Below are 14,108 nucleotides of genomic sequence, written 5' to 3'. Positions count from 1 at the left end.
TTCTTTACTTAGCTTTTGAGCCAATCATGAATAGATCTTTTTCTACAGTTGGGGAGTACAACAAATCCCTTAGAGAACTTGCATATGGACAAACTTCACGTTATGAACCTTCCACGGACCATGATGTCAATAGTCATGGGAATTATTATGGACATTTTCAAAGTCCCGAGCCGCAATACATGAACCCTAATGACTATTCATACATGCATCATTCATCACAACGTGAAAATGAACATTTTGCTAGTGCCTCACTCACACAATCATCACTTATGGATCAATTAGAAATGCAATCACATGAGGAATCTGTCACATCGAATTTTCTTAGGCAACCTGAAATCTATGCATGTCCCGCATGTGGTAGTTTAGACCACCCTGTTGAGAATTGTCATATTTTGCATAATTTTAGGCAATCTAGAGAAAGTCCAAGGTATGAAATGCCCATAAATTGTGAGAATGGTAGTCATTGGGACCATAATCAATCCTTTGAGGGTTGCGATCAATATTTTGTAAACCCTAATGACCATGCACACATGTACCATTCACCACAATTTGAACATGAAGAATTTGGTACTCCCATGAATTTAGACTCCACCACAGAAGCTTTAAGACTCAGTAAGCAAGACTATGATAGATCTACATCACGAATTCATGCATATTTAGATCAGATTTTGCTTCACCTACAAAAGGTGGAAATTCATGAGGAAATGTATGTTGTCCCTAATGAAGTGTCTAGTCCCATTCATGTAAATAATGTTGAATATGAACCTAATTTAGAGGAACATGAATCGACTAATGACACCACCACTGTTAATGAGGACCAATATGCATGCTACCATGATGATGATTATGATGATATGTTAGAAGAACATGAAAATATTGTGGAACCTGTTGGTTCAAAAACATATGGCTTCTCGCCCTCGACCTTCATGCATGTTGTTCTTTCTAATACTCATTGTAATTCATATGATTTTGATATTGACATGGGATTCGTACAATTATTCTGTGAAGATGAGCATGACATAGGAATAGTTGAATCTTCTGTAGACACTAATATGCATGAAAATATATTTGATGTGTCTGATTCTCTACCTAGGTCACATTGTGATATTTCTCCTGATTTGCCGATGCATGAGAATGAATCTGTTGATGATGTTGATGACTCTGATTGTGATCTTGCCAATTTGTTTGATGATTGTGAGCATGTTGTGACACTTGTATAAGACTTAGGAGATGTTGATGTGATTAATAATGATGTGCCTATCTTCCTACATGAGTCACAATCTGATGGCCTTCCATCCAACCTAGATTTGGTTTGTACCGATATTGTCAAACCAATTTTTCTGAGAATGCCCAACCTAGGTTTGGAACTATGTGCTTCCCAAGTCCTCTTGGACTATTTTGCTTCTAAGTATAATACATTTGAGGAACCACAATTGGAATTAGCATGTTTGCCCGTCCCTAGCACAGTTCATTTCGAGCTAGACCTTGTGCATGATGAACCCCCAAAACTGCGAGATTTTGTTTCCAAAATTTTATCCGTTGAAAAATCCAGGTTTGGGGGTAGCTCATTTTGTTTCACAGTTTCACTTGCGTTTCTTTCCTGTTATATTTGTGTGAAGCTGTTGAAACCTCTACACTTTGTCTTTTGGGTTGATCCTCAACTCTTTAGATTGTTAGTGTATGATGAATTTTTTGTATATAATCCAGTAGATAAAAATTTTAAAAATCCTTTTGTTCCTTTTGTATATATTTTGCTAATCCAATATGATCTCGGCTGACATATGTTGGATTCTTGCCTTGAATAACGGATATCTAATATTGCTTTCGCCGAAATCGGGTATTCTCTTTCCTTTTTCTCTACTCAACATGATCCTCTTCATATGTTGTATTATAATTTTGTTCATATTTTGAAACATTGAGGACAATGTTTATTTTAGGTTTGGGGGTGAAAAGTAGATACTTTGATAATATGCCATAATTGAAAACAAGAACTCCTTCTTTTTGAAAAAAAAAATGAAAAATGAAAATAAAAAATGAAAAATTGAAAAAAACATAAAAATGGAGCTCATTTACCTTGAAATGTTGACTCTTGTGCAAATATGTAATTATTAGGAGTCTTAGTCTAGATATTTAGGCACCCTGATTCTAGCACAATTCACATAGTGATAAGAAATTTGCACGCGCACGATCTACCAATACATGTATAGCCTCGATATTCAAGGTGTTTGATAGGAAGTCACGATTGCCAATCACTTTAGAATACTGAACGAAACTTGACTAGCTTATTCTTTGGTTGGTTGGGATAGAAGGTGGAGGTTACATTAAGAAAGACAACCATCGAATTTAACTGGGTGCATCAAAAAGGGCTACCTCTTGCAAAGTGTCATGTAATCTTTTGTTTCCTTTTGTATATGTATCAAAAGTGTTTCCTTAATAAAAAAAAAATAAAAAAATATATATATATCAAGTATTTTTCAATTCCATCCTCTCTTGTTCCAAAAATAAAAGAGAGTAGTCAATGTAAATAAGAGTCATGTAAAGAGTCATCTTTTGTGTTTTATTGTAATAAGCAAGGAAGGGTGTATGCCATTGATGTACAACGCGAGTAATTGTGAAATACCTCCAACTCATTCACAATTCTCGTAAAGTCCGGACAGCTAGCTAGATTTCGACCTTGGTTCTTAGCCTGAGAAACTATCTCTTGGTGATTAGTAGTCATAACTTCAGATCTTTCTTTACACATGTGTAGATACACTTTACACTCTTATCACATGTCTTTTTTTGTTATCAGTGCTAGGATTGTGCCTTTGATAGCTAGATTGACATCTCCATTTTGCTGTGAGCTTAAACTGACTTGCACATGTCATATTTGATGGAATATGAGCTTATATTTTGACCTAGAACTTTGTAGGTACGTTCTAAGCAAACCTTCACGAGACTTCACTCGTCCACTAGGGACACTTGGTGGTTTAAAAGGCTTAGTGCATACGCTAAATGCATTCGAGAGACCAGCGACAGTGGTATAGGTAGGATTTCCTTAGTTTTGTTTTACTTGAGGACAAGTAAAATTCAGGTTTGGGGGTATTTGATGAGTGCTAAAAAGTGCATATTTCTATATATTTTTCTTGGCATTTAACTCATCTTTTGTGCATTAATTCTACATTTTATCCCATATTCTGTATTTTCATTGTTTTCAAGAATAAATATTTTTCTTACTTAATTTTGCATTTTTAGGTAATAAACGAAGTTCGGATGAGTCGCGGAGCGAAAAGAGCAGAAAAGTAGTGAAAAGCCGGGAAGAATTACGCAAGGAAGCCGCAAAGAATGGAGCGCACGTCCAAAAAGCTAGGAATGGGCTCAAGGAGGAAGAATTGTTCTTAAAGAAGATATGGGCTTGGCATACCCAAGGCCCAAAACCCTTACCCAAACCCATTTTCTACATCCATACTCTCCTCCATTCCCGACCGTCAGATTGGATCGCATATGCATCCTACGGTCGCTTCTTTGCCTGCGCATCAAACCTCGATACTTCCGCTTAACACTACAACACCTAACTCCATCTGGTGTCGTTAACTTTGTTGTATTGTATAATCCAACGGCCGCTGCAGGATCCACTTCATCTCGTCGTTAGATCGATCCACCATCCACACATCCCACGTCTCATCCTCGCTGTGCATCAACATTTTCTGTCCCCGACACACACCATAGTACCAAACACCTACATCCCAAGTCGAGCAGCAAACCAAACACTCCCTTCTTCCCAAAACCATCGATCTCATCTTTCTCCCCTACCCCGACAGTTGCAGAACCACCACCACCTTCTCCACCTGCTCTGACTCCATCACCACCTCTACCTGTCTCACATCATCCCTAAACTACCAACCCATCATCACCCCCTAACTATCTAGACCCCTATTCCCTCAATCTCTCACGTTTCTTCCCTGAAACCCTAAGCGTGAGAGGTTGATGAAGTAGGTGACCTAGAGATGAAATTGAAGCATGGGAATTACGCCAGGAGAAGCAGAGAAGACATGGGTCGATGCTAATTGAGGAGATTTGTCACATCAAGGTAAGAAAAACCCAAACCCTAATTTCAGTTAATTTGGGGATTTTCGAGTAAACTCTAATTACTGTTAGGGAGAAGCATGGAGGAGCATTATAGAAGATATGGGTCTGATTTGTACTGTCAAATTAGGTAGAAATAATTCACCTAATTTCTGTTTGATTTTAGGGATTTTTTGGGAAGAACCCTAACTTGTAATTGGGTATAAATATGACTGTGGGTGTGATGTAAAGGCTTATGCTGGAATAGCCAGTGTCCAGAACTTTGATGTTCTGTATATGTTCTACTCTTGGTATTCACTGTGTAATGTTCATGTGTTTAATTGCTTTCCCTGTTTTATTGTCCTGTTGATGTTGTTGTTAATGTGATGTTTTGGGAGAACTGGATTAGCCAGTCTCTCCAATTTTTGTGTTGTTCCTGTTAATCATGTGTTGTTCCATCTGTTCTCTCATGTTCTAGTTCTTCAGTTAGGGCTCAGTTGAAGCCTAGTGCACTGTTGAATGATGTATTGCTAGGATAGTTATCTTGTTTCCTGTTTTGCTTGTGCAATGGGAAGAAATCAGTGCTCTGGTATGCCTGTTATCGACTGTGCTGTCAAAAGACAGTCAATACTAGGGGCATATCAGTGAGCAAGCTGATTTTCCTCCCATTCTAATGTATGCATAGGATGTTCAACTCAACCTAGAAATATGTTATCTGGATAGGTCACAAGGGTGGATTCAAAGCCTTAGCTTAACCCACAATTTGTTTTCACAGTCATTTGCAACTTAACTGTTTTGTTATTTCTTCACATCACTGCCCTTGGCTTAGGCCTTGGTTTATTACACTGTCATTTTAATGTCTTTGCTTCACTGTTTATCTCCATTGTTGTTTGCTGTTTTATGCCTTTCTTATTGCTTGCTGTTCACTGTTACTTTGTTAGCTTATTCTTTTTCTTACTTGTTTCCACTTGCTTCCACCTTGGCCTAGTGCCACTGCTACATTAAGTTTGCTCCACCTCCCCTACCATCTTCTTATTTCCCTGGCCTTGCTGCCAGTTCTGCTCAGTTTCCCTGCAACCCTGCCTGCTTACCTTCCTCCCCTGCTGCTGCTGCTGCTTCTTCTCCAGCCCAGCCCTGTCTGCTGCTGCTCCAAACAGTTAGCTTAGAACCAAAGGCTAAAAGCCCAGGTTCAAAGTCCAGGTTAAGGCCTAAAGCCTAGTTCATAGCTCAGAAGCCTAGCTAATCTAAAGGCCCAGCCAACTGAGCCCAAGGCTCAGTTCATTCCAAAAATCAAAGGTCCAGCCCACTGTGGACTTAATCAAAGCCCAGGTGAAAAGCTAAGGCCCAGTTCACATCAAAAGACATTGAGCCCAATTCACAGTCACTGTTAGTCCAAGGCCCAGTGCAATTCAAAAGACCAAAAGCCCATAAGTTCACAGTCAATCCAAAAACCCACTAAGCCCAAAGAGAAATTAGAAGCCCAATAGCAATTTATGAGCCCAAAATAGCTAGAAAACTCCAAAACACTCCCAGTCTCTGTGGATCGACCCGTACTTGCACGAGCTACAACTGACGACCGTGCACTTGCGGTATTACTGTAGGCCCGTTTCATTTCGCTTCAATTTTATACGCTTTCCCGGGCCCACCACTGCCTAGTAATGTTCTGTGGTGTTTAGTTAACAGATGTGGTTAAGATATTGTTATTATTATTATGATACAGTATTTGAATGCCGAGAAACTTTGTTTAACATCCTCGATTCAAGCAACATTATTAGTTATCAATAATATAATTTTATTGAACTATTTTATTGTGATTACTTTGCTTGATGTATAGATTGTTTTGTCTATTCAATAGGTTTGTTGATGTTTCAGATGACTGGAGGGAGTACGACCACTTTTTACACTAGTGAAGGATCAGTATACAGGTGGTAGGAAAGGTGTCCCTACAAGCTTGAATTAAATGGTAAATTCTTAACACTATATTGCATTTTAAGCTATTATTCTTATGTTATTTCATTTGTTTCACTAATTGGATAGCATAGGAAGTTTTTGGTATGCCTAGAGTCTTTGTTTATAGTAGTTTCATTGGTTCTTGTTCATTCCGTGCATTATTGCTTCCTACTGAAACTTATTAGTTTCAATCCATTTGGTTTTTAAAATGCAATAATAGCTGAAGAAACCCAGCTGGTGAGATTTCAAGGCTTGTTGTTATAGGGTAATTACTTACCTTAGCAGCTAATAAAATTTTGATGCACTTATCTTGTCAGTAAACCTCTTCTTTATTATGGCTCACTGATGTTGTCCTGTGACGCAAAATTTTTCAAGTATTTGATGCATTGTCTTGTCACAAGAAAAGGAAAACCCCACTGGTCATCTGAAGATACATAGAGCCACCCCAGATGATAATTCCTCGTCTTCTAAGTCACTGGCAGCTGCAGAACTTGTAAGTTCTCATGTTTTTTATATTGTTTATTGATATTGATGATATCAGTTGGTCTCTGAATCTGGTTGGCTTCTGTTGATGTGTAGGCACTAGTGAAGGAAACATATGATAAAGATCCTTCAACACAAAAGTGTTTGGGAACTGATGATGTTACCGAGGTTAGTTACTTCTTGAATTTTCATATTGGATGTTGGTAGTGATTACGTTGCTTTCTTATAGTAATGCTTGCTGATTTGGTTTGAAATTGTTTTCTCTCTCTTATAATCATATTGCCACACTCTATAGAACTGTCTTATTTTACGTGTTAGTAGTAATCGTTGCTTCAAGTAGTCAACACACCACTATGTAGGTTTCATTAGTTTTTAAAGTAATAGCCTTGAACTGGTGATAACAACATATAACATATGCTTGAAGACATAAGTGCTAGACTATACTGGAAAAATTTGTTAGTAACCGAAGTTTCTCTTTATGGGTATACTGTTATTGCCGCCTTGTGACCATCTGCACAGTAGTCTAGAAAATGCCCTTGTGTTACATTAATTGTTTGACTGAATTTCAATGAATTTGAATTTGCTTCATGTATGGCTAGGTAATGATCATATCTCTAATAGCTCTCAACAGCAGCTATTATGGTATCTTAAAATTTGTCTTGTTACATATACAGGGTATTGGACGACACCTTTGTCGTTTGGTCTTTGCTGTTTGAGGATAGAAAAAAGGTGGTTGCATATGTTGATACTAAGCTACTGATTCATGACCACTACGACTGCATGATTGTGGAAATCTTTGATCCAAGTGCGATGTTGTGCGTCAGAGACGATGATGTTGTACTTGGGGATGTTTCGAGGGATGAGTTTATTAAGTGGCCCAAGGCCTATGTGACTCCGGTAGGAGAGCGATAAGTTAGAGCGGCAGTGACAGTAGTCTGATTACTTTTTTAATTTTCAGGATGTAACTTGGAGTTGTTAGGATATGTCTTCCAATTTGTGTTCGAATATTCTATTTTCTTTTAAGAAGTAATTAATAAAGTTAGTTAATATAATCAATTTGTTTGACGTCTACTTTCCTTCTTTAATCTGGATGAATTTTCGATACATCAAATGTACTTCAGAACGAACTTCATATTTCTATATTAATTTGAGATTCCCAAAATCTGAATCAGTAGCCAGAAAATGGCGGAACTGACGAAAATACCTAGAATTATAACAGGTATAATCATCATTTTGCTTAACATATAAAAACCGTGCTTTTTTAATAGCATGCATCAACCGTTATTATATTTCACGTACAATAACCATGACTTTCTTATGACATAGATCATTCGTTATTTTATGTTACATATAATAACCATGATAGTTAATATCAGATTCTGAATGTGATTTTAAATCACGAATTTTATGCGTCGTACTTAATAACGTTCCCTATTTGTCATTTATAAAGAGTCACACCAAATAAATAACGGTTCGAATAACAGATGAAAACCGTGATATACCTTGTTTTACAACAGTACTTGTTCGTCATTTATAGCCCCTTCTGGACTAGTGCGTGCAAATTCCTCAACACTCACCATTGTGTTGTTAGGCATACTGCCTCAACACGTTTCCTCTTAGTGTTGAGACGTTCAAATTCCTCAACACTCACTATTGTGTTGTTAGGCATACTGCCTTAACACGTTTTCCTCTTAGTGTTGAGACGTTCAAATTCCTCAACATTCACTACTGTGTTGCCGGGAAAACTGCCTCAACACATCCTTCTTGTTAGTGTTGAGACATTCAAATTCCTCAACACTCACTACTGTGTTGCTAGGCAACCTGCCTCAACACATCCTTCATATTAGTGTTGAGACGTGCAAATCCCTCAACACTCACTACTGTGTTGTCAGGCGTACTGCCTCAACACGTCCTTCCTCTTAGTGTTGAGACGTGCAAATTCCTCAACACTCGCGACGTAGTTTCCAGGCGTACTGTCTCAACACATTCTTCCTCTTAGTGTTGAGACGTGCAAATTCCTCAACACTCGCGACGGTGTTGCCAGGCGTACTGCCTCAACACATTCTTCCTCTTAGTGTTTAGACGTGCAAATTCCTCAACACTCGCTACTGTGTTGCCAGGAGTACTGCCTCAACACATCCTTCCTCTTAGTGTTGAGACGTGCAAATCCCTCTAAACTCACTAATGTGTTGTCAGGCATACTGCCTCAAGACGTCCTTTCTCTTAGTGTTGAGACGTGCAAATTCCTCAACATTCACCATTGTGTTGCCAGGCGTACTGCCTCAACACATTCTTCCTCTTAGTGTTGAGACGTGTAAATTCCTCAACACTCACTACTGTGTTGCTAGGCAAGCTGCCTCAACACATCCTTCCTATTAGTGTTGAGATGTGCAAATCCCTCAACACTCACTATAGTGTTGCCAGGCGTCCTTCCTCAACACGTCCTTCCTCTTAGTGTTGAGACGTGCAAATTCCTCAACACTCGTGACGTAGTTGTCAGGCGTACTGTCTCAACACATTCTTCTTCTTAGTGTTGAGACGTGCAAATTCCTCAACACTCGCGACGGTGTTGCCAGGCGTATTACCTCAACACATTTTTCCTCTTGGTTTTTAGACGTGTAAATTCCTCAACACTCGCTATTGTGTTGCCAAGTGTACTGCCTTGAGACGTGCAAATCCCTCAACACTCACTACTGTGTTACCAGGCGTACTGCCCCAAGACGCCCTTCCTCTTAGAGTTGAGACGTGCAAATCCCTCGACACTCACTACTGCGTTGTCAGGCGTACTACCTCAACACATTCTACATCTTAGTGTTGAGACGTGCGAATTCCTCAACACTCGCGACGGTGTTGCCAGGCGTACTGCCTCAACACATTCTTCCTCTTAGTGTTGAGACGTGCAAAATCCTCAACACTCGGGACGGTGTTGCCAGACGTACTGCCTCAACATATCTTTCCTCTTAGTGTTGAGACGTGCAAATTCCTCAACACTTGCTACTGTGTTGCCAGGCGTACTGCCTCAAGACATCATTCCTCTTAGTGTTGAGACGTGCAAATTCCTCAACACTCACCATTGTATTGTTACTACACCAAATCAGTCATTTTGTTACACAAATAAGTGTGACATCTGATTTATTATCACACTTATTGGTGTCATAAATATGGTGTTTTTCTTTTGTTACACATCAGAGGTCATACTAATAAGTGTGACTTTAATTAATTTAAATCACACTAAAAAGTATGTCAAATCTGTGACATATATAAGTGTAACAATTTAGGCAGTAATTAAGAAAAAAAAATATTTATTTTTATTTCCCCACACTGTTTTGGATCCATACACCCGCTTTCCCCAACCCACCACATTAATTGTTGGTGCATAATATTAAAAAATAGTACCCAAAAAATTTCATAGAAATTAAATTAATAAAAAAAATCCTTTTCAACATCAACTAATATCTCAATACACTTTAAAACACTAAACAATCAAACTAAAAATTATTATAAATTAAAACATTAACTCTACCCTACCTAATAGTACTTATATGTAACAAGGTACACAAAGTTTAATTTGTAAATTGCAAATGCTTCTTATGCTACACTACCCAATCACCACCAACATACGAAGATAGCTTATAGTAGTCTACTACCAATATAACTTAATAATCAACTGGCCTATCAGTGAGTATACTTAGACACATGACTATATCCTTACCTTGTTTTCTTTTCCAGCTTAGCAAAGCAGAGCAATTATACCTCCGCATATGGTTTAGGATATATGTGGTGCAGCAGAGGGCTAATGGAGGTCTTCCTGCACATAACATACAAGTATAAGAACGTAAAAACTAAACAAGTATAAACTGGAAACACATCGGGTAGAAGTAGACGCTAATATATAGAACAAGTTTAGTAACTACACAAAAGAAATGAGATAGAAGAAAAGCACCAACTCTTATAAATTTATCTTGTTCAGAGTGAATTAACAAACTCACTCAACAAATAATCAGAGGGCGAACAAGTTCTTTAACACTCGCATTCCGAGGAAAACATCAATAGTGAGGCAAGTACCTGCATGATACCAATAGTATCCAAGAAACAGCAACATCAAGGAAAAGTTCAGTCAGTATCATTTATACCAAACAACTAGTCTGTGCTAACAAGCAGTGCAATTGTGACCATTCTTTCAGAATTTCTGGTTGCCTGGTACCTCGCATTAATCAATCAAGTAAAGCGATATAGTTTACAAATGTGTTTGAGATCTCTATTACGACATTCTCTTAGTTTGGTGACTAAGCAAGGAGCTTTAATTTAAACTGAATGATGACAAGAGAAGAAAAAAAATACAAAGAAACTGATGCTTAATAGTTCACTTACATCTCTTCATCTTCCTCACTCTTCAGGGTATTCTTTGCTATGACTTGAAATGCTTCTTTTACGCTGAGGCCTTCTCCTACATAATAGTCCTCACCATAGTAAAAGGCAACGCATAGACTTTGGAATCTTTTCTTCCGAGCCATGTCCCGTGTCTGCCAAAGAAACAGAAAAGCAAACAAATATGATGAGTTCATGGTCATCAAACAGATGCATCAATGAACGATCATGTCACCAAAAAACAATATTGTAGTTTATGTTTTATGGGCTTCTGATATTCTTAGATAGATCACTCTTATGACAATAACCAATATTTTACTTAACCTATGTATCAGAAAAGTGTCAGTGAGGAAGCATAGGATATATCCTACTCCTGTTAAGTGTAAAGACAAATATATACTGTAGCCTTTCGAACACAGAGAATACAGACTTAAGAAGACCTTAAAGTGTCTAATAGGTGCGCGACTATCTTTTTCAATGGTTGAGACTAAGTGCTTAACACACTTAATTTTCATTTGGAACTTTCCCTACTCATTAATTTATTAGTGTATCACATGACAGGACATCTAGTAGATTAATGAATTCACTAAAAATTACACTAATCAAATATGAAGTCCTAATTCATACCATAGGCAAGTTAATTCAATCTGAACAACCAAAGGGAGCAGAACTATCAATCTAATTCTGATCAATCCAAAGGTAACTCCAGGTGATTAAAGATAAACAGAAGCAATGTATCATGCAAGATAACCAGATACACCCCTACTGTTGTTCTGACTAAGAACACGCCAAAAAGGCTAAGGAACGTGTTAGATAATAACTTGTATTAAAAATATTTTCCTCTGAACGAACCGAAACAATAAGCTTATGACAATTAGGAGAACCAAGACATACTTGTTTTATCAACTCGTTTTTATAAGGAGAATCACTGCAGCAGCATTGAAAGATTATGCGAAAAAGTGCCCCTCCATGGAATGTAATATGTTTCTTCTAAATTTGCAAATGGATGGGCTGAATTCAATTCCCACCTATATCCATGTAAGAATTCTACAGTGAGATCCCACTCAAATATGGTCAATCTGAAAATTACAAGATATCAAAGGCAAGGAACAACTAAGAAGCATAGCTAATAGTTACAATATAAGATTAACATAACACCGACAGGACGAGTAACACGTGCCGAATTAGAAGGAAGTAAATCCATCCACTATCAAATTACTCTAATTCCAGACTCACCATAAGAACTACGATTCTGTCATATGACCTGGTTGGCTCAAAATGATATAAGAAAGGAAACCAACATTTTGAGTTAATAACCTGCTCACAAGGACACAAAGATGGTCACCAATTAGATTCCTGAAGCTTAATTGGGATCAGTATTAAAAAAAGGAATTCAGCATCTGAACACCAATATGAATCTTAACTAAATGCAAGTAAAAAGGAATAGAGCTTTTAGATAGAGAATTTTTGTTGTTTTCCGAAAGATGCTTCAGAGAAAACATCAAATCCAAGGATCCCATTTTAGATAAGTTAAACGAAATACAGTAATATGCACTACTTAAATGATATTCATAAAATAGAAGAGGGAATCAAGCGGAACCCTAACCTATTTCGCAATGGATTCATGAGCAAACATTCGGTCCTGATTAATATAAAATGCAGCATCTGAGGTCGTATATGTTGCTGATGCTAAGAACCCTAGTGAAATTAGACACCAATTTAGGGCCAAAACGAAATTAATTCTATGCACATCATAAACCCTAGAAATATTAGATCCCGAAGTAAATCTTCTAATTTTTCCGGAAAAACCTAATTAACGGACCCTTTCACATAATCCATACAAGACTAGATATAGAGTAGGAGAGATTGATCAGACTTAGAGGGAGATGAGTGACAGAGATTAATCAGACTTGGAGGGAGATGAGAAACCAGTCGCAGGAGAGGAAGTTGGTTCCTCTTCTCAATTGAGTGCAGTTTAACTAAGAAAAGAATGGTGGGGGAAAACGTGGGACCGTGGGAGCGACTTTTTAACTTATACTGTAAAATAATTTCAAGAAAATACTACCTCCGTCCCTAATTAGATGACCTAATTAAATTTACTAGTAAATTTAAAAATGGTTTATCTTTCAAACTATACAACGGATTTCCGTAAACTTTGTATCATCCGAAAACATTTTAAAACACCAATCTAATGAATATAAATATGGCTATCAAATTTTACATATTTCTTATAATAATACTAATCTATCACTCCATTTATTTATGGTATACGTCATCTAATTAGGGACACTTATTTATGGTATAGGTCATCTAATCAGGGACAGAGGGAGTATAATTTTTTTTATTAACATACGATTTTTTTTTATATTTGAATTGTTACACTCTTTAGTGTGATATAATAATAAAACATAAAATAAAATAAAATTGGGATATATTGTTACACTTTTCACCAATGTCACACAAACTTGTGTCACAAACATTATAACACTCATTAGTGTAACAATTCAGTGTTACAAATTACACAATTTGGTGTAGGCATACTGCCTCAACACGTTTTCCTCTTAGTGTTGAGACGTGCAAATTCCTCAACACTTACTATTGTGTTGTTAGTCATACTGCCTTAACACGTTTTTCTCTTAGTGTTGAGACGTTCAAATTCCTCAACATTCACAACTGTGTTGCCAGGAAAAGTACCTCAACACATCCTTCCTGTTAGTGTTGAGACATTCAAATTCCTCAAAACTCACTACTGTGTTGCCAGGCAAGCTGCCTCAACACATCCTTCCTATTAGTGCTGAGACGTTCAAATTCCTCAACACTCACTACTGTATTGCCAGGCAAGCTGCCTCAACACATCTTTCCTATTAGTATTGAGACGTGCAAATTCCTCAACGCTCACTTTTGTGTTGTAAGACATATTGCCTCAACGCGTTTTCCTCTTGGTGTTGAGACGTGCAAATTCCTCAACACTCACCATTGTGTTGTTAGGCATACTGCCTCAACACGTTTTCCTCTTAGTGTTGTGACGTGCAAATTCCTCAACACTCACTTTTGTGTTGTCAGGCATATTGCGTCAACGCGTTTTCCTCTTAGTGTTGAGACGTGCAAATTCCTTAACATTCACCATTGTGTTGTTAGGCATATTGCCCCAAGACATTTTCCTCTTAGTGTTGAGACGTTCAAATTCCTCAACACTCACTACTGTGTTGGCAGGCAAACTTCCTCAACACATCTTTCCTATTAGTGTTGAGACGTGCAAATTC

At 37.6% G+C, this 14,108-nt stretch overlaps 1 long non-coding RNA gene across 1 annotated transcript; it reads right to left on the bottom strand.

The window, feature by feature from the left end:
• Nucleotides 1–9,881: 9,881 nt before the first annotated feature.
• On the bottom strand, nt 9,882–12,813 carry LOC113319449. Its single transcript, XR_003345522.1, has 6 exons — nt 12,452–12,813; nt 12,082–12,162; nt 11,740–11,873; nt 10,849–11,000; nt 10,467–10,542; nt 9,882–10,285 (listed from the first exon to the last, which is right to left on the bottom strand). It is a non-coding gene; the product is annotated as an uncharacterized LOC113319449 (long non-coding RNA).
• Between the last annotated feature and the right edge of the window lie 1,295 nt (nt 12,814–14,108).

Source organism: Papaver somniferum, chromosome 10 (assembly GCF_003573695.1).
Source record: "Papaver somniferum cultivar HN1 chromosome 10, ASM357369v1, whole genome shotgun sequence".
Classification (NCBI taxonomy): domain Eukaryota; kingdom Viridiplantae; phylum Streptophyta; class Magnoliopsida; order Ranunculales; family Papaveraceae; genus Papaver; species Papaver somniferum.
The sequence above is the reverse complement of the archived record's forward strand: the minus strand, read 5'-3'. Positions and strand labels throughout refer to the sequence as shown.